Source organism: Sturnira hondurensis, unplaced genomic scaffold, assembly GCF_014824575.4.
Source record: "Sturnira hondurensis isolate 20B ecotype Veracruz unplaced genomic scaffold, ASM1482457v3 Scaffold0019216, whole genome shotgun sequence".
NCBI classification, from domain to species: domain Eukaryota; kingdom Metazoa; phylum Chordata; class Mammalia; order Chiroptera; family Phyllostomidae; genus Sturnira; species Sturnira hondurensis.
In genome coordinates, this window is record NW_028091847.1 from 6,072,150 (window position 1) to 6,094,069 (window position 21,920).

The window sequence follows — 21,920 nt, forward strand, 5'->3', positions numbered from 1 at the left end:
TCCTTGTAAATAAGCGTCCACCTCTTTGATTATTTCCTTAATATAAATGACTAGAAATAGAACTACTGGGTCAAAAGACTAGGAACATTTTTGAAATTCTTGATATGTGGGGCTTAATTGCCCTCAAGAAAATGGGTGCCAATGAACTTTCCACGGATGGCGTGTAATAGGACTTGCTTCCCCATGCCCTCACCGGGGCTCTATATCATCGCTATTTTAATAAGTGAAAACAGATTTGCTTTATTTTTATGTGGCTATCTCAAACTGTCATTCCAGCCATCATCCTCATTTGTTTGTTTGCTACTTGTTTGTTTATAGTTTATGCCCTGTCTACTTCCAGAAAGTGGCTCCAACTGGATGATAAGCCCTTCAAGACAGTAATTGTCCCTCTTTGTTGCTTCTGTGACTGGACAGTGGGTTTCACGTATCTGATACTTGGTGCACGTTTGGAAGTTATTTTTGAACCATATAGAGTTGTTCACTAACAGAATAGGGTATTCTCTCTTTTGTGGATGTATCTGGCTTTATTACGTCCCTGTTCTCCCAACTCTCATTGCTCTTGCATTTAATCTTAAATGTATATAATTATTTAGTAGTTTTGGGGGAGGAAAAAAAACAAATGAAACCAACAAACAAAAACCTCTGTCTTTTCAACTGGACTATCAGTCACTTAAGGACAGGGGATATGCCCTTTATTTCTCTTAAAAGAAACAAGTACAGTATTGAGCACATGCGGACTTTTAATTTTTCATTCATTAAGTTACTCATTAAAAATGAGTGCATTACTGAGCACCCATCATATGTCAGACACTGCACTCAATGCTGAAGAAACTGGCTCACAGTCTGATAAGGAGGAGTGAGGTATGGGGGCATGCAGAATACCATGAGAACGTTAAGGAAGGACCTCAAACCCTCCAGACAGGAGAAATCAAGGAGGACTTCTTGAAGGAGGTAGTGGCTGGCTGAAAAGAGCCAATAAAAATGTGGCTGAGAGGTTGAATGTTTTAGGAAGAGAGAGCTGCATCTATAAAGTTTTAGCAGATAAAGAAAATATGGTGCTTGGAGGAATTTACCACGGGTTTAACATACCTGGAACTAAGAGAAAATGCAGATGATGAGTCCAAAAGGTAGTCAAGGGTCATCAGCTATACAGCAGGGATAAAAGTGACCACTGACATCAGTCAGGGTGGGCAGAGACAATCCCACTAGCAACACCCAGGTCTCATAACGTCTGCACCCCACCAGCTTAACTAACAGAAGTCAAGGTCCTTGCAGGAAATAAAAGTTATTTTTAGGGCCTTTTCCACCATGAATTTAGGGGACTCTGGGGAGTACTTCCAAGTTTCACTGAGTCAGTCTGTGTTATCACTTGCCACCATGTTTAGCCAGTTGTAATTCTGCAGTCCTATGCCTTAATACTTTAACAAGGATGCTAACGCAAGGCTGGGATATTTCTCCTACCATTGGCCCAAATACCTAGCAGTTTACTGAGCTTCATATGTTGAAACTGGAGCAACACTGCCACATCTGAAAACCAGAGATTACTGCCCCTGTTCTAGCAAAGTGTGAAGGAAAATGCTCTTGCTGGGCACGGTTCAAATAAGGTTCCACAGCGAGGCTGCTTGACTCCACAGCAACGGCTCTTTCCACTTCCACACAAGCCCCCTTTCTTCCAGAAGCCACGCATGCTGCCAAAGTGACTAGGTGACACAAATCCCGGGGTTTGCTTCCACGGTGAACTCAGAGCCCCATTCCCCTTGAGCATTTTGGCCCAAATGCTGGATTTGAGTCAATGACCAGATGCACTCTTCTGTATGATGACTTAACTTTAAGGGCCCCTGCTACTGAATATCATGCCTCCCTCAGAGCCACCCTAGTCCATCAGACAACTGAAATCTACCCCGGAACAAGGTTCAGACTGTCTCTCACAGGCTGCACCGTTCAACTTCTACGTAAATCAATGGGTGTAAATGGATACGTGGAGAGAAGGGAGTGGCCTAACTGCTCTTACCAAAGGCATCTGAACACCATCTCCTGCTCAGACAACATACCTGGCTTTGTTAAAATACTTGGATTTTATTCTGCCGGCAAAGAGGATCAAATATAGTTTTTATGGAGTATATTAGTATACTAATAGCACTATGTCAATTAATGATTAATATTCATAATATACAAAAAGCTCTCAGAAACTGATTAGAAACCACAAACCCAGTAGAAATGGGTAAATGATATAACTATGCAATTCATAACAGAGAAAATCAAAATGTCCAACAAATATATTTAAAAGGTGCTAATGAAAAAAATAATACAACATGGCTTCTGGTCAAGATAGCAATGTAGACAGACATGGCTCTCCTTTCTGCCCAACGACATCAAAATTACAACTAAAATACAGAACAGCCATCACTCAGGAGCGTTAGAAATCAAACTGAATGGAGGTCTGACAACTACAGAATTAAAGAGACTCCATCCATCCAGACTGGTAGGGGGGACAAGGACATGGAAAGGGCTGGCCGCACACCCACGTGGATAAAAATCCGGGGGGGATATCTCAGAGTGAGGATTCCCAGACCCACACGAGGCCCCCCAGCCCAGGGTTCCAGTGCCAGGAAGATAAGTCCCCACAACTTCTGGCTGTGGAAACTAATGTGGATTGTGTTGGGGGAGGAGGCTGCTGGAGCTCTAAGCAGTTCCTCTTGGGGAATCCACACATGGACTCACCTATTCACACTTGCTCCCTCTGAGCTCCAGCACAGAGGTGGAAGTTTGAAGGGCACAAGTGGCATACTGGGAGAGGCTGAAGTGTGTGGTATCCAGAGGTGGAAGTTTGAAGGGCACAAGTGGCATACTGGGAGAGGCTGAAGTGTGTGGTATCAGGGCAAGCAGAGGCCATGGTCCCTTTGTTGAGTCCTCCCCAACCTGGATAACACTGTGTGACCCACCTTGGAGATCCATAGAGGCTCTACCCCATGCAACTTACAGGCCCACCAAAGCCGCTTTTCCATAAGAATCTTGGGTCTTGGCTTCTAAATCCTATCAAACAAGCAACAGCTGGCTTCACTGAGCCCTAGCAGCAGCCAGATTTACGTCAGAGCTTGGCTTCACCTGGAAATCTCCAATCCCAGCACAAGAAGCAGCCATCTCAGGTTGCTTTACAGATCAGGCAGGGTGCCTCAGGCAAAACACAGGTGGGGGCTGACCTTGGCCTGCACCACCCAGGAAACTCAAGGGCCAACACACCCAGTGGGCAGCTACAGACCATGTGGAGCACCACCACGCTGCCCCTGCACAGCTGATCCTCCACAGAGGGCAGAGGTTGGTGGTCAGTGGTCACAGCCAGTCCTTGCAGCCAATCCACAGCTAACTTACCTGGGTAAATCCCTCCCATTGATCTGCCAACAGCAACCAAAGACTCAACTACAAAAGGAAGGTGCACTCAGCCCACACAAAGGGCACACTTGAGTCCCCAGCTTGGGTGACAGGGGACGCTGTGCCACTGGACTCTACAGGACACCTACTACATTAGGTTACACTACCAAGATGCTGGAGTCAAAGCAGCTCTACCTAATACATAGAATCAAACACAGGGAGGCTGCCAAAATGAGTAGACAAAGAAACATAGCCAATGAAAGAACAGATCCAAACTCCAGAAAAAGAGCTAAATGAAATGGAGATAAGCAATGTTTCAGATGTGGAGTTCAAAACACGGTTTATAAACATGCTCAAGGAACTTAGTGAGGACCTCAGCAGCATAAGAAAGACCCAGTCAGAAACAAAGGATTCACTGATTGAAATAAAGTACAATTTACAGGGAAACAACAGTGGAGTGGATGAAGCCAAGAATCAAATCAATGATTTGGAACATAAGGAACCAAAAAACAACTACACAGAACAACAAGAAGAAAAAAGAATTTAAAAAATGAGGATAGTATAAACAGGCTCTGGGACATTTTAAGAGGTCCAACATTCACCTCATAAGGGTGTCAGAAGGAAAAGAGAAAGAACAAGAAATTGGAAATCTATCTGAAAAAACAGTGAAAGAAAACTCCCCTAATTTGGTGAAGGAAATAGACATGCAAGTCCAGGAAGAACAGAGAGTCCCAAACAAAATGGATACAAAGAGGCCCACTCCAAGACACATCATTATCAAAAGGCCAAAGGTTAAAGATAAAGAGAGTCTTGTCTGGTGTGGCTCAGTGGATTGAATGCTAGCCTGCAAACCAAAGTGTCACCGGTTTGATTCCCAGTCAGGGCACATACCTGGGTTGCAGTCCAGATCCCCAGTAAGGCACATGAGAGGTAACCACACACTGATGTTTCTTTCCCTTTCTCCCTCTCTCTCTAGAAATAAATAAAATCTTCTTAAAAAAAAGATAGACTCTTAAAAGCAAGAGAAAAGAAGTTACCAGAAGGTTGCCTGATGGTAGGGAGGAAGGGGAGAATGGGTGGTGAGGGGATTAAGAAGCACAAATAGGTAGTTACAGAACAGCCATGGGGATGCAAAGTACAGTAGAGGAAATGGAGCAACCAAAGAACTTGTATGCATGACCCATGGACATGAACAATGGTGGGATGATTGCCCGAAGGATAGGGGGCGCTGGGTGGAGGAGGGCGAGGGGGAAATTATATTTTTTGATTATGCTATTAAAGTTGTCCAACTTTAATAGCATAATCAAAAAATATAATTTAAAAAAGAAAAAATAATACATAATGGGGTATCACTTTACACCCTTCAGATTGGTAAAAAAATAAGATGAAAGATAGCACCTACTATTGGTGGAAATAAAGAGGAAAGAGATGCTTGTACATTACTAGCTAAAGTGTGCACATTTTGCAATCTGGCAAAGACTGTACAATTTTAATACATATGCCCTTCAACCCAGGAGTCCCACTACTAGGAATTTAGCCTGGAGATAAAGGCACCACACAAAAGCTGATTTAAGAGTCTGTGTTCTGGAGGCCAGACTTCCTGGGGCTGAATCTAGACTATGCCTCTGGCTTGAAAGGCAACTGTGGGTGAGTGAGTCCCTCACTGGGTCATGGTGAGCCTGGCACACACAAACACTCAGTAAAATGTCAGCTATTAAATGCCAGACTTAGATACATACCCATGGAAACCCAAAAATGAGCAGCGAAATGAAAAAGTTCCTACCTAAAAATATTCTGTAATAGACACATACTACTTTTATAATTAGAGAGGCATGCAGAATGATATTTAACACAAAAATAAGCTTTGCTGTTAAAGGAATGATGAAGAAAAGGCAAAGGGCTCATGAGGGAACAGACATTTGCCTGTTCACGGCCTTTAGGGAGAAAACCTGAAAGGGGTTAAGGGTGATAATGGAGGCACAGTGTTTTTGATGGGAGAAGGGAAGGCATCCGGAATGTAGCCGAGGAATTAGCCTTGGACGGGACATGTGCCCCTGTGTTTGGGGAGGAAAGAGGTTGTGGGTAGGTACAAATGCAATAATCTGATGGTGTGGAGACCGGAGGTAGGGGCACATGGTGATTCTCCCTCTAATTTACAGAAATCCCTCTCAGCGGGCAAGGCAGGTCAGGTTTGTTCATTCACTTACTCAGATAATAACTCATCCAGTTTCCAGATGGTGTGTCGGTTCCCCATGGCTTCTGGGTGCAGAAATTTGCCAAAGCTCCGTCTCTGTCGTTTCTCTTTGATACCTGTGCTATCTGATCATGAGTCATTTCAGGACAGGGGCTTGCCTTGAAGTCTGACTTCCTGATGATTTTTGATTGGGGGCCAGTATTATGTTCAGTCTGTGTGTGAGTATACATGTGCTTCCTTTACTTCTGTTATTAGGGATTTAATTTACTGGAGGGGAAGCACCTGTAATCCCTGTTTGGAAAAAATGTCTATTTAATGACAATTCTCCCGGATATGACCCACTTGACAATAAAAGTTCCAATGGGATCAGGCCTCACTATAGAGCAGTTCATGTGTGGATACAATCAGACATTTGGCTAGCTGCTTGGAAATAACTGGGTTCTCCCGAGAGCTTCATCCCCACCATACCTATCCTCTGACTGTGTGAAGATCTGCAGTGTTCCCAACCCCTCCATTTTTAAAAACAACTCAGCACACCCCTCGGCATATTTTTCTTCTAAACGCATCCCACCCAAAACGCATGGCATACCCTCTGGCGTTCTTAGCATCCGAGATCCCTGATTTTCCTGTCATATACTCTTGATAGATCATCAGCCTCGGATCAAGCCAGTCATCTCTTCTGCTTCTATGTCAAGGCTATTGAGCCCTTCATCAGGGTCGAAGATTTTGTTCCAACGTGGCCATCATGGGTGAGAGGGCTAAAGAACAAGGATTTAGCCCCGATGTCACTGGTGGGACTGCAGGACCATGGACTGGCCCCAGTGTAGCCAGGAGATTGGTTACATGTATACGTAACCATTGGTTATATGTATAGGGGGTAGATATATAATTGAGTAAATATGTAATGCAATGCAGATAATGAAAGCCACTTTTTCTCACTGTTAGCAAAGGGAGTTACAGATATAGGAAGGGGAAAGCTAAAATAAACACTGTGATGTTAGATTAGAATTAGAGGTATTGGTAAAAACTCATGGCTTTCAATACATAGACATGGAAATAGATACAGATGTGCAGGTGTGTATACATGTATACAAGGGTGGGCAAAGTAGGCTTACAGTTGTTTGTATGGAAAACAATACAAGAATGAACTATCTCCCCTACACACAACTGTAAACCTACTTTTGCCAACCCCTGTACACACACACACACACACACACACACACACACATATCCTCTGTGCACACACACACACACCTGCATATCCTGGCTCTGTCCACTGAGAGCACAGGGGTCTAGAAGCAACAAATGACGCCCCAGTAGCAAGGAGCACACTCATTACCCAGATTCTGGTTTATGAATATCACCTTCCACTGAAAGGAACCAGGGCTCCTTGGAGAAATGATGTCAGAGCAAGGGCAGGGAAGTGTAGAGATGAGCTTGGAGCCTGCTACCAAAACTAACAAAGTGCTCCAAAAGTGATGGANTCCCCTACACACAACTGTAAACCTACTTTTGCCAACCCCTGTACACACACACACACACACACACACACACATCCTCTGTGCACACACACACACACCTGCATATCCTGGCTCTGTCCACTGAGAGCACAGGGGTCTAGAAGCAACAAATGACGCCCCAGTAGCAAGGAGCACATTCATTACCCAGATTCTGGTTTATGAATATCACCTTCCATTGAAAGGAACCAGGGCTCCTTGAGAAATGATGTCAGAGCAAGGGCAGGGAAGTGTAGAGATGAGCTTGGAACCTGCTACCAAAACTAACAAAGTGCTCCAAAAGTGATGGAGACGTACCAAAAAAGGACATAGGAGATAACTTGAAGGGATTCCTACCGGCCAAATGTGGGACCATTTGAAGGTCAAAAGAATAATAGGAATAGCCCTGGCTGGGTGGCTCAGTGGGTTGGAGCATTGACTCCCACACCAAGAGGTTGCAGGTTTGATTCCCAGTCCAGATACATACATAGCTTTCAGGTTCAATCCCCAGTTGGGGCACAAACAAAGGTAGCTGATGAATGTTTCTCTCTCACACTGATACTTTTCTCTCTCTCTAAAAAGCAAAAAACATATCCTTGAGTGAGGGTTATTTTTAAAAAGTAGTAATAGATTATATAGAAGTCATTGAATAAACTCAAAATCCATGAGCCCATACAATTGATTTCAACTAAAAATTAACAATTTGGGGGGTTTATAACACTATGTAGAAATAATTAAATATGTCACAACAATAGCACAAAAGCCAGAAAGGGGGTAAATATATTCCTGTATGTCTCTTAACTGATACCTAAGTGATATAATCTTATAATATTATTTCAAGCTATGCCTGTGATGAATTATGGATTCATAGAATAATTTCTAGAGCAACCACTAAACTCATTTTTTAAAAAATAAATAGCTAAAATGCTAAGAGAGAAAAGAAAAGAAACACTAAACATTTTTTCTTCTTTATACAAAATAAAGCAGGAAAGGAGGTAAAAAGAAACAGAGAACAGAGGGAATCAACTGAGAATAAATAGCAAGACTTACATCCGCAGTATGAATAATTACACTAAATATAAATGGTTTAAACATTACGGTTAGAAGGCAGGCTAGATAAATGGGATGATCCAGGAAGACCTCACTGAGATGATGACAACTGAGCAAATCCTTGAAAGAGAGGGACAAAGACTTGCAGATAATGAGGGTTGGAGTGAGGGAGGAGCATGTGGAAGCCAGAACCTGTTTAGAGAAAACTGATTAGCAGACACTGCTCAGACGTGAGGCTGCCTGGATTCTCAATGACCGAAATATCCAAAAACAATCAGAATTCTGCAGGAATAGCCTGAAAACATGACTAGTTCAGATTCGCCACTATGCCTTTTCTGAGCTTATTTGCTCTGTATATTCCACCACAAGCCCCATTTGGATGGCCAGTAAAGCCTTCAAAGTTCACGGTGATAATGGTCACAGAGTCATGGAATTGGGGATTGGAAGACAACTTAGAAGTCATTCTGCTCCGTCACACCCATGGCAAGGCGGGTTGAAGTCACATCCAGTGGAAAGGATTTCACACCTCCCAGATCCAACTCTTAGCTGATGGAAGGCTACATCTATTAGAAAGTTCATTCTTCTGTGGGGCACAAACCTGCTTCGTCGCGGTCGAATTTTTCCGGCATCTATGCAACCCAGTGAATGAGACAGAGAGTGCAAGAGTTTCAACTTGACCATAAGCGTCTTGGCTTTCATCACCTTCACAGGGCCTGACAAATGGTTAGGTTTCAAAACTTAAACCCTTGGCCTTCACTAAACCTTCCTAATACCTTCTGTCAAGAGGCTTCCTGGATGTTTGAAGGGAAAGTAAACCAAATGGACGTTTGTTTCCCATCCGTGAAAGCAAAGTGCTTGCTGAGGCCAGCTGGTCTAATTTTGTCTGTGAGTGGTGGGGGGCTGCCAAGAATAAGCAGAGGTGTTTGTATGTGGGAGAGACCAGAGATGGGCTGGTGGAGATGGTCACTGATGCCGGAGAAGGAAGGCCCACGAACAGGGTTCGGAACCTGGGAGCCTTGTCCCGAGCATCCTAGCCCTACTGCCAAGCTCAGACGTTTCACTCTCCTTCTCACTTGCACCCTCAGGTCTGTGGGCTCAGGACTGAGGAGGGATCCCTTCCTCTCCTAACCGGAAGTAGATATCAAGCCTTTGGTTGGGCCACGTCTTGCAGTAGCCTTGTCTTACTGCATAATGCTCTGACTGCTAGTACCCTGCATCCAAAGCGTCCCCTCTCCTGCCCCTCACTAATGGGCCTGGGCACTACTTTAGCTGGATGTGAAAAAGGCTGAGGTGGGAGGACGTAAGCGTCTGAGGTAGCACAGAACATCAAAGGAGTCAAGTTCATCCAAGGATTTGGAGACTGACCCAGGGTCAAAGAAGGAGTGTAGTCCGGAGAAACACCATCTCCGTGGGCCCCGAAGTGCAGGATTTCAATCATGAATTTGGGACTAGGTAGCACTGGGGTTAAGTGGAAGCAGTTTGAGAACAAGCCAATGCAGGGTCCTGGGTTATTTTGACCATTTGCGCATTCTTTAAGGGCCCCTCTGTATTCAATGCATACACATGAATGAGTGTGAATTCAGGATGACTTTCTTTTGTAACAGAGATTTTTAAAAATAGAGGTTAAAATGCAGATTTCTGGACTCTGCTCTTAGAAAATCTACCTCAGTCAGTCTGAGGAAGGCCCAGAGAGGGGTCCTTTGCAAACTTCCCCAGACGACCCTCATGTCTTTGGGATGACTTGGTTACCCCCCTGTCCTGTCTCAGCAGTTCTCGGGCAGCTGTGGAGAGAGAGTGACTGAGCTTACGTTAAAGAGTGCTTGGCATGGTGCCTGGTACTCATGATCACTCAATAAAGTCAATGTTTACTCTTATTATCTCTGATTAAAATGGTGTGATGTGCCTGGATTGTATGACTCACTGGCCCGTGCAATCATATACCTTGAAGACAGTAGAATTAGGTCAGCCTCCTACCACCACTAATCCCTGGGCTCTCTCCTTCTCCAGGAAACTTCCTGTCTGGCCCTACCGGGTTCTCACTTCGTGCCAGTCTGACTTTCCTGAGTTTGCTTTCTGTTCTTTTGGCAAGATCCGGGGCAGGTGTAATCTTCTTTGTTTAGAAATGATCTTGACCAGTTAATTGAGCCTCCTGCGCAGAGTTTTGGTGGTTTGTTTGCATTCCTTTGTGGTTGTTTATGATTGTGGTACAACTTCTTGGAACGAAAATGTAGTTTCTTTGGAGACTGGGGCATTCTGTAGACACAGTGTGAAATTCCTGGGACTGGAAGGGTCCCCAGATGTAACCCAATATGCTCTCCCAGCTCTAGAACTACCCGGAGTGGACAGGATTCTCTGTTATAACTAGAACTAGGGTAAATGCAGGCTTCATTAATTTGTTCACTTATTCAGCTAATGTTTATGAGCACTTCTAACATGCTAGATACCATACTAATAGTGGGAACAAAAAGAGGGCCCACCATTCCAGCCCAGATCCTCTTTGTCCCCTCTCTAGGCCTTCGATCACAACAAAGGTGATTAGTTAGATTCAAGGTATCCGTGGTGTGTCCTTCCATGAAACTCATTAAAAGTAAAAGGCGGATCCATTTGCCCTGATAAGTAGAATGCCCGGCTGATGTATCCAAAATCAGGATACTTCTGAGAGTGGAAAGGGATTCCATGGATAAATAATTATACAGGATAAAAGGTATAAACTAGAAATGTCCCAGGCAAATGGGGACATATGACTATTCCAGCGATTTTTCAACCGGTATGCTGTGAGAGGCACACTGATGTGCCCCAAGAATTTTTAAAACATGCAATACCTGACTGTTTAGTTAGGGGCACTGACCTCTCTTTCCCTTAGACTGTCAAATAGAAAAGTGACAACAGCTAACACAACAATAGTCATCCAGTGTGAATGAATCAAAGTTATACCTATTTTTTGTTAGATTGGCAAAAATATATTTTTTGGTGTGCTGCAGAATTTTAGTAATTAGTTTATGTACGCCATGAGATGAAAAAGATTAAAAATTGCTAGACTAGCCCTGGCTGCTGCAGCTCAGTGGACTGAGTACTGGCCTGCAAAGCAAGGGGTCACTGGTTTGATTCCCAGTCAGGACACATGACTAGGTTGAGGGTCGGGGCACATGACTGGGTTGCGGGCCAGGTCCCCAGTGGGGGTTGATGTTTCTCTCCCTGTCTTTCTCTTTTCCCCCTCTAAAAATAAATAAATAAAATCTTTAAAAAAATTGCTAGATTATACTACTGATAAAAAATGGTCTTTAAGGAAGATTTTGAGGTGAAAAGCAAGATGCATAATTCCATTTTTGTGTGTTCCTTAAAGAAAATATACATCTTGTGGTTACATATGCATAAATTATTTTTATAAGACTATACAGGGAGCTGGTTAGTTATATCTGGGGAGGAGAACAACTTTACATTAGTAGTTATATTTGTTTCAAACTCCACAGTAAGAACTTAAATTACCTTTTATAATAGAAACACAGAGTTGACCAGTTACATGTGTTACTTTCATAATAAAAATGCAAATTTAAATAAAACCACAGGAAGCCAAAGACATTCTAATTAGGAGTTTGCTCCCAGTCTTCCTCTGGTTCTTTTTAAAAAAAAATATTTTATTTATTTATTTTTAGAGAGAGAGGAAGGGAAGGAGAAAGAGTGGGAGAGAAACATCAATGAGTGGTTGCCTCTCATGTGTCCCCCACCTGGGACCTGGCCTGCAACCCAGGCATGTGCCCTGACCGGGAACCAAACCGGCGACCCCTTGCTTCACAGGTCTGTGCTCAATTCACTGAGCTACACCAGCCAGGTCTTCCTCTGGTTCTTAGGCCAGCTCCTTCACCAGTCTCTTCCCTCTGAGTAACAGACTCCTGTTCTCACACACTGAGTCTGAATCTCAACAGTCGCTATAGGAGGTGACAGGAAAACAAAATACAGTAAATAAATAAACACATCAATATCACACAGGATAAAAATCCCTCTAGGTTTCCAACAGAGACAACTCTAAAAGTAGAGACTCAATTTTCCACAGAAGGGCCTCTTTAAAGCTGCAAACTCTCTACTCAGATTGGAGGGAACAGGTGCCCCTTTGCAGGAGATATTTTCCCACTATAGTCCAAAACCTACTGCAAGAGAGTAAATTGTTCCTTCCACTCCCTGTTCCTTCTGCACTGAAAAAGGAGCACATTTTAAAGCGTTCCTCCTCTAGATGGTAAGTTCCTTCCAAGAAGGGAAGGGTTGAATTTTAGCTCACTCGTCCACCCACTTCCTGAGAAAAGGTCACGTCCTCAGTCCTTATTGTGGAGAGCAAGGGGGAAAGACTGTTCTTTGGCTTGGTGGTTTGGTCAAACGGCCCTAGAGGGGTCAAATGTGTCTGATTGACTTCCGTGGGTTTTGTACCCCTGGAAATTCTTTCTCCCTCAGGGAAATTCTTTTCTCTCTCAGGGAAATTCTCTCTCCACCAGTTCAAAAGATTGAGAGGATGGAGGTAGTTCTTTAACCTGAACAACTTTTTCATAAAAAGAAACGCTCTGGAACTCTCATGTTCCCACCCTTCCCCTGCCTCTCAGGTGGCACTTCCGGAGCTCTCCTGGCCTTGAAGAGCCTTCCTTCGAGTGAGGGGGCAGGGGGTGGGGGCACTAGGAAGTGGCTAAACCAGGGCTTGACAAAGTCCGTTTGCCTCACAAGCCTGAGGGAATCCCGCTCCTTCTCCTTGTAGGAATCCCGCACCTCCTTCATGCAGGACTCTTCTCGGTTCTCAACACCCCTGCGCCTCTCTCCCTCCAGACTGTTCTCTGGTCACAGCCCACCCTTCCCGCCCCTATTCCCCTTCTTTTTAGGTGCGGGGGAGGAAAAAAGCATTCCTCTGCTCTTCAAGGTTCTCTTAGCTGGTCCAGTTAAATTGACATGAGACTGATTAACAAGAGAAAATAACCAAATTCGATTCCATACCTATGTGCATATGGGAACCCCACATATATGAGAGTCAGAGACCCTACATATAGGAAAGGTTGGAGGACAGAGTTCAAATGAGGAATGTATGGAATTCTGAGCTAAGGGTGGGGTAAGGTGCCTTGGGGCTTCAGAGGGGAAGAAAGTCATTGTTGGGAGATAAGAAAAGCAGATGTCCATAATTACTAGTTTGCCTTGCCACATAGATAGGTCGAAAAGTTATATCTGAACATCTCTGATTATGAGCAAGGCCCTTAATTTAAATCCCTTTACACAGTTAAAGGGGAGGAGAGGGTGCAACTAAGCCCACAGGGTCTCAGTTGCCTTAGCTTAAAAATAATTTACATTCCCTAGATGAGGGACATCTAGGGGTAACTCATTCTGAACCCCTACACAGGGTACCCTTCTAGTCCTGTCTATCTCATAAAGATTTTCCTGAGCACTGATGTTATGCTAAAAAGATACTAGATTTTAAAACTTCTTTAAAAATAATATGCAGCCCTAGCAGGGTGGATCAATTGGTTGGAGGGTCGTCCTGTACATCAAAAGTTCACAGGTTCCATTCCTGGTCAGGGTGCTTATGAAGGTTACCTATCAATGTTTCTCTCTTACATCAATGTCTCTCTCTCTCTATCAGGAATAAACATCCTCAGGTGAGGAATAAAATATAAATTAAAATAAAAAATAAAAACAATGTGCAAAAGACTTTATTTTCATTGATAATACAATCACTGACTTCATCTGTGGGGCACATTCAAGCTTCAGGCTTAGCCCAGTGGCAGCCTGTGGTGGACACGCTGGATTCTCCAGGCTTCTTCTCCAAACTATGACCTAGAACAGGGGTGGGTACTGCTGGCCTGGAGGGCCAAGGAGCTCTCCAGCTGAGGGTGCAGGCTAAGCCAGTCAGAACCAGCCTGATGGCAGGAGATCAGGAAGGGAGAAAGCAGGCTGCAGTTGGTACATTAAATAACAAGCTCTTTTGTCTCAAATACAAAGGATTCTCAAGATGGAAGCACAGGTAGATACACATTCCCTCTTTGCAAAACCAAAAGGAGGACAACAAATTAAAAAAAACCAAACAGAACTGCCAGAATATCAAACTGTATGGAAGTCTGACAACTAAGGAGTTAAAGAAGAAACATTCATTCAGACCAATAGGTGGGGTGGAGAAGGGCAGCTGGGGGGAGAGGATGCACAGCAAGGTGTCAGCTGGAGAACCAGGTGGGGGAGGCAGCAGCTGGTGGACTGGGTGTCCCACATTCACACGCAGATAAAGCGGGAGGAACAACTGGGGAGCAAGACAGACTGCATAACCCAAGGTTCCAGCACAGGGAAATAAAGCCTCAAAACTTCTGGCTGTAAAAACATGTGGGGGTTGTAGCAGTTGGAGAAACTCCCAGCTCCACAAGAGAGTTCGTTGGAGAGACCCACAGTGTCCTAGAATATACACAAAACCACCCACCCAGGAATCAGCACCAGAAGGGCCCAATTTGATTGTGGGAGGTGGAGGAAAGGACTGAAAGTAGGCCCAGAGCTGAGTAAATGGAATTGTTCCCTCTCTGACCCCTCCCCCACATATAGCACCACAGTCCAGCAACATGGGTTGCCCTACCTTGCTGAATACCTAAGGCTCCACCCCTTACTATGTAACAAGCTGCCGAGACAAAAAATATGGCTCAAATGAAAGAACAGAATCAAAGCTCCAAAAATAGAACTAAGCAATAAATAAAGAGATAGTCAACCTATCACATGCAGAGTTCAAAACACTAGTTATCAGGATGCTCACAGAAATGATTGATTATGGTCACAAAATAGAGGAAGAAGTGAAGGCTATGCAAAGTGAAATAAAGAAAAATATACAGGGAATCAACAGTGAACAAGAGGAAACTGGGACTCAAATTGATTTGGAGCAGAAGGAAAAAATAAATGTTCAACAAGAAAAGAATGAAGAAACAAGAATTCAAAAAAAAAATGAAGAGAGGCTTAGGAACCTCCAGGACAACTTTAAATGTTCCAATATCCAAATCATAGGGGTGCCAGAAGGACAAGAGGAAGAGCAAGAAATTGAAAACTTATTTGAAAAAATAATGAAAGAGAACTTCCCTAATCTGGCAAAGGAAATAGAATTCCAGGAAGTCCAGGAAGCTCAGAGGGTCCCAAAGAAATTGGACCCAAGGAAGCACACACCAAGGCACATCATAATTACATCACTCAAGATGAAAGATAAGGAGAGAATCTTAAAAGCAGCAGGAGGAAAAAGAGACAGTTACCTACAAAGGAGTTCCCATAAAACTTTTAGCTGGTTTCTCAAAAGAAACCTTGCAGGCAAGAAGGGGCTGGAAAGATGCATTCAAAGTCATGAAAGACAAGGACCTACATCCAAGATTGCTCTATCCAGCAAAGCTTTCATTTAGAATGGAAGGGAAGATAAAGTGCTTCTCAGATAAGGTCAAGTTAAAGGAGTTCATCATCGCCAAGCCCGTATTATATGAAATGTTAAGGGGAAATATCTAAGAAAAACAAGATGATCAAAAACATAAACAGTAAAATAACAAACTCACAGCTATCAACGACTGAACCTAAAAAAGACAAAACCAAAAACAAACTCAGCAACAAACTAGAACAGGAACAGAATCACAGAAATGGAGATCACAGGGAGGGTTATCAGTGGGGAGGGGGTGGGGAAGAGAGGAAATTGGGGAAAATGTACAGGGAATAAGAAGCATAAATGGTAAGTACAAAATAGACACGGGGAGGTTAAAAATAGTATGGGAAATGTATGTATGACCCATGGACATGAACTAAGGCAGGGAGGGATGCTGGTGGGAGGGGAGTGCGGGGCAGAGGGGAATAAAGGGGAGAACAAAAATGGGACAACTGTAATAGGGTAATCAATAAAATATATTTTTTAAAAACTACAAAGGATTCTAAGAGGAAATCAGTTCTTCCTGCTGGTTACTTGATGCCACCAAAACAACTTTTGGTCAGTCTCTCTGAGTAAGGCAGCATACAGTTGGTGTTGGGACAGAACCTGCATGTTCATTCAACCAGCTCCTCTGACCAGGGCATTCCGGCCTTCACTGTCTAGACCCATGGGCCCCCATTTCCAGTTATGTTAGTAGAAAGAGAATCTGAGCTTGAGCCAAACAATCATAAGATGTTAAGAGGTAGAAGTAACCAAGGGGAAATCCAACACGTTCTGATAAGGTACATGAGGCCAGAGAGATTTCAGAAGTGGCTCCCGAATGCCAATCCTGGTATGGCAATCTTCTGAAAAATGAAGAAAATCAGGACAAAGTAGTGAGTTTGAAAACTAAATTTATTTAAAAGATGTGCCCTTTATTATGATATTGTGGTCTTTCCTCATTTTTAATGTTAAAATTCCTTTTCTTTTATAAAAAATGATGCTGACAGCAGATGCCAGGTGATTTTTAATGCTCTTGAAAACAAAATGGCTGTACTTGAAATGCCTGCGTTTCCCGGAGAGACCCCAGGAAAGTTAGGTTACTCACCAGTGGCCCCATACATCAGGTCGGGGCAGGGCTGAATTTGAGTTTCTATCAGTCAGTGTCTTCTCTATGTCTTCTAAGTCATAGAGACATCTGTGTATGACTCGGGGTAAATGATTTTACATCCCAAGCTTCAGACTTTGCATTTGTAAAATGAAGGGTAATAGAATCTGTCTTGTGTCACAAAGTAACCATTCGCCTAAAATGAGATATAGTGGAAGAGAGAACTTTGAGAAGTGAAATTTTTACACTGAACAGGGTTTTCAGGCGACCCTTATATGTCAGTTATGTGATTCCTGAGGCTCCAGATTTGTGAATGCTTTTACGTCTGTATTAGCTTCCTAGCGCTGCAGGAACAAAGTACCGCAAACCAGTGGCTTAAAACAACAGAAGTTTATTCTTTCCCAGATCTGGAGGCTGGAAGTCTGAGATTGAGGTGTTGGGAGGGCCACGCGCCCTGCGAAGCCTCTAGGAGAGGATCTGTCCTTGCCTCTGCCAGCGGCTGGTAGTCCCAGCCGACCTTGGCTTCTGACAGCAGAACTCCTATCCCTGCTTCTGTCTTCCAGTTATCTCTGTCTCCTCACGTGGCCTTCTCTTTATAATGAACCCAGGGGCCCACCCTGCTCCAGTATTACACCATCTTAACATGATATCATCTCCAAAGACCCTATTTCCAGACAAAGTCACATTTGGAAGTACTGAGGATTAGACTTAAATGTATCTTGTTTGAGGGGAACACAATTCAACCCCTAACAAAGTCCATCTAGGTAAATGTGAAGTTGCATTTTAAGTAGCATCAGCTGCCCAAGGAAAGCAAATGCCACTCTTCCCACCCTTCCAAGAAGAAACGCTGAAGGAGAAACAAGGAAGTAGGGGGAGTGCTCTGGAGGAAAATTGAAGCAGCTGGTTAATCAACAAACGGATCCTTGACTCCGGAGGAAAGGAGCACACAGAGCAGGTGACCAAAGCTTGAGAGCACATTCCGGCTGCAGCCCACTCCTCGGAGAGCTCTTAGCTGAGGTGCGGCTCCCCCAGAGCAGGCTGCGTTGTCTGGGAAGGGTCAAGACACCAAGGCTTCCTCGGTCTCCGGGCTTGGGCCTGAAGCAGTAGTTTATTCACGGAGGGTCTGAGCTGGGTTCCACTCGGCCCAAAGCGGGCACACCAGTGGCAGGAGCACTGCTGTGCAGCCTGGCCTTTCGCAGCCCTGGGGCCAGTGGAATCAACACCAGGTGCTCCTCTTTCCTAGCTACAGGCCGCCACTGCTTTCCCAGAGGCCTCTTCTGTCTTTTATCCTGATTCAAGGTCAAAACTAATTTATTTTACATTAAATAAATTTAGTTTTCAAACTCACTACTTTGTCCTTCTTTCTCCTAAGGACTGGACCGAAGAAGGACACTGTCACAGCAGCAATTCCGCTCAGGTTTGGGAAGAATACATGAAGTTAATGGACTCTGAAACATGTTACTTAAGAAACACAGGGCTATAATATGACTTGTGCTGACCCTTGACATTTTTGCCTTTGTGGGCCCTTTCCTCCATAAAAATATAATTTAAATTGTATTTCATGTAATTGGTATGAAGATGAGTATAATCCAGGCCGGATTCATCAGTATATATCCATTACTGCCTAGGGCCTGATGTTATTGCTTATCAACAAAAATCCTTCTTTGCTTGGAGTCCCAGAAAACATTCTTCTGGTTTTTAACAAAGTTAAAATTGAAATATTTTTGTTGGTCCCTAAAATATCACTGGCCCCCAGTACTGTGCCTGCTGTGCCTGCGGAGAAGTCGGCTACGCTGTGTTTAGTCATGTGGGTGCGGGGTGTGTGTGTGTTAGAGCTCGGAGATTTAAAATGAACGCAGCCTGGTCATTCTCCTGGACTGATTCAGGGGAATGACCAAGCTGATCTTGGAGACCCATAGAAGCTGCAGAAATAAGGTTTAAGGTAACAACCCCTTTCCCTTTATAGTGCGATGCTCCCTTTCCTCCCATGGACCCAGACATATCTGCATGCAAAGTGCAGCCACCTCGTCAATGGCTTCCTGATGCCCAGCTTCAGTATCTGGGCAGCTTGCCCCACCTCGGGACAAAAATGAGGAGGAGCATATACAGGTAGGGTAGTGAGAGGGGAGAAGGCCAGAAGGAATTATCCGGACCACTGATCCAAACAGGGGCCCAGGGCCTGATATTATTGTCAACAAAAATCCTTTGCCAGTGGTCCCCCAAAACATTTTCCTGTGGCACCAGAACTACTCATGGTTTTGAGGACAAAATATTTCATCTAACCTAGCTAGCACTCACCTACCTTCTCCTCCAACAAGAAAAGTTGTGCCAATATTACTGAGTCTGGGGAAGTTGAGTCATTAGACTCACTTGGGGTTAGCAAACTTCTTCTGCCAAGAGCCATGCAGTACATGTTTTAGTCTGGCCAGTCTGTGTTGCAGCTTTTCAGGTCTGCTGTTACCGCACAAAAGCAGGATAATAGGAAAACAAATGGGCACAGCTGTGGTACAATGAAACGATATTCACAAAACAGACAGAGGGCGGGGTTTGGTCTACAAGCTGTTGTTTGCTGAACCCCAAACTAGCCTATCTTTCACTTGCTGACCACATCCTGTTTCTTCTCATGTGACATGCACTGTGTTAAGGACATTATTGGACCTTGTTTTCCTCTGTATCCTCCATGAGGGCCTAACATAGTGCTAAGCTGGGCATACTCTGTTTTCTCATGAACTTACCACTTGCATTTGGGGGGGTCTTGAAATCAGCGGGAGGAGGACTTTAATGAAATTCACTCAAATCCACCCATTTGTATTTGGTGCTCAGTCACCTTTCCTTTCAGGACTCTGCTTTCCTCTCGAGCGACCTTCAGCTCTTGCCAGCACGACCCATCCTACAGAGCTCGGCTGGCTGTTAACCATGGCTATGTCAACTACTCCCCAGTCAACAAATATTTACTGAGCACCTACCAATACACTTAGACAATGCTGGTAAATGTAAAACTTCCAAAAAATAAAGATGCAGTCTCTGAGTGTTTATAAACTGTGGTAAACACTTGAGCCCCTGCCCCCAAATTAAAATCTCTAACGACCATACCTCCCACTACTCTGACCCCTGTGAGGTCCTTTCCCATACTGACCCTGGGGTTGGTTGCGTGACTTCCTTAGCCACCGAGACATTAACAAACGTGAAACAAGTGGATAAGCGCTTGCACACTGGGGCTCTCATTCTTGAAATGCCCCGTTTTGGGACCCAGCTGCCATGCTGCGAGGATAACCTGCTGGAGAGGAGGTCCTGTGGAGATGCTCTGGTGAGCTGGGCACCGCATGGAGTGAGGGGCCAGCAGTTCTCATCTCCTCAGCTGAGCTATCAGACACATGAATGAAGCCCTCTCGGATCCTCCCATCACAGCTGAGCCTACGGATAACCACAGCTGCACGAGATGCCTCAAGCCAACCAGCTGAAGACCTACCCAATGGATTCTAGTCCATGGAGAGTTGTGAGTAAATAGGGTCATTTTAAGTCATTCAGGTCTGGAGTGGTTTGTAACGCAACAATAGATCATTGATAGACACATTAATTAGGAAGAGTGTGTGCGTGCACACACACACACACACACAAGAAATCACCCAAGACCATACTTGCAGGATCAAAGACCCTTACTAGCCATACAAAGCACAAAGATGATGGCGGGCCCGGCTGGGGCGATACCAACAAGGAAGTGCACTGGGCTTGAGGGACAGATAGGACTTGAGTATATACGGGGAAGAGTGACCTAAGGAAGGAAACAGCCAGAGCAGAGGCTCATCTCCATCTGGACTATATGCTTCTAAAATGAGATTCTGAAGGCGAAACGCTTCCCTGAGGACTGACTCTAGTAAGGGACTTCCAGGGAAGTGACGCGAGGAAACCCTTCGGCGTTCGGCTGCAGCGCCCTCTCACTTCCCAGAGCGTAAATGCATTTGCCAACCTGCTCCACTTCCTATAGAGCCGGCCCTGCTAAAAATAATGACCACTTTAGAAAACTAAGGCTAAATCCTGAGACCCTACTTAATAAGGGGTTCTCCCTTAGATGGAATGGCTGGGAATAGCTAGGTCTATACTTTCTATTTTATAAAATGGCCAAATTATTCTCTCTGGTCCATCTTGCTTACAAACAGGTCTGGTTTTGTTGTTTACCTGTGCACTGCCTGATCTCTGAAGCTAACTGTTTTTCTACCATCTGACTTTTTGGCTCCTTCATGGCAACAGCATCGACTGAGATCCGGAGCTGGACAATCACCACACGATCCTGTAGCTCGCTGTTCACTTCTCTGCGATTCCCACTACAGCACAAGGTCCTTGGGAGGCAGAGCCTTCCTCTGCTCTATGCTGTCTGCCCAGTGCTCACATATGGCCCGACACAGGTAAGTATTCAGTGAATGTGTATCAAGTTAATGAGAAATCCAGAAAAATGAACGCCACAAAATGAGGCAAATTAGTAAAAGGCGTACTAGGCAACTGTTCCAGCTTCTGTGCTAACCACTTTATGAATCTTTTGTTCTTTTTATGCTTAGCAAGTTTTATTTACGTTTAGAGAAGTTAATTACCCGCAGAGCTGGAATCCAATTAGGTCCTTCTGTTCCCAAGTTCATACTCACTCTCCAGCTCTCTTGGATAGTGAACACCTGGCCTCCGACAATGGGCCTCCTTTGAGAATCTTTGCTTGGACCTCAGGAAAGAACTTACCCCTGAGCCTCCTGGGAAGGATTGAGTGTCTAGAAGAGGCCCTTAGTCTTTGCAGACTTTTCCATGTACACTGAGGGAGAACTTGGCACCCAGCCCATGATGGGAATAAGGAGTCCCTCCCAGGCCACTCTTTTCTTCTTCAGGACCAAGTCACTATTCTCTGGAAGGTCTGACAGGCAGGAGAGGGAGCCAGACCTGCCTCGTCATAGGGTGGGGTATTGCCGTTTGACCTGATTTCTCCAAAGTTTTGTGATTAAGATGAAGAGTTAGAGGTGGGGCAGGAACTTGGCATTGAGGCTGAGGTACATGAGGGAAATGGGCTCTTGAAGGGCAGGGTGGGGCGGGGTGACTCAGGGGGGCAGGACCCAGTGTGGGGCAGCCTTGGCAGGCAGGGGCAGATCTGAGAAGACTAACTGCATACCAGTGCCTGAAACTTTGCAGGTACAATTTGGCAGCTGCAGTGTGGTCAAGTAACCTGTGGCTTTGTATCTGATAGCCTAGGCTCAGATCTTAGCATGGCTACTTACTGTCTCCACGACTCTGGCAAAATCATTTGATTTTTCAGGGCTTGTTTCCCTTTTACGGCGTGGAACTGCAGAGCTA

At 44.5% G+C, this 21,920-nt stretch overlaps 1 long non-coding RNA gene across 1 annotated transcript; it reads left to right on the forward strand.

The window, feature by feature from the left end:
* Window positions 1–17,503: 17,503 nt before the first annotated feature.
* Window positions 17,504–19,618, forward strand: LOC118974206 (uncharacterized). Its single transcript, XR_005063804.1, has 3 exons — window positions 17,504–17,818; window positions 18,559–18,701; window positions 19,432–19,618. It is a non-coding gene; the product is annotated as an uncharacterized LOC118974206 (long non-coding RNA).
* Window positions 19,619–21,920: the final 2,302 nt, after the last annotated feature.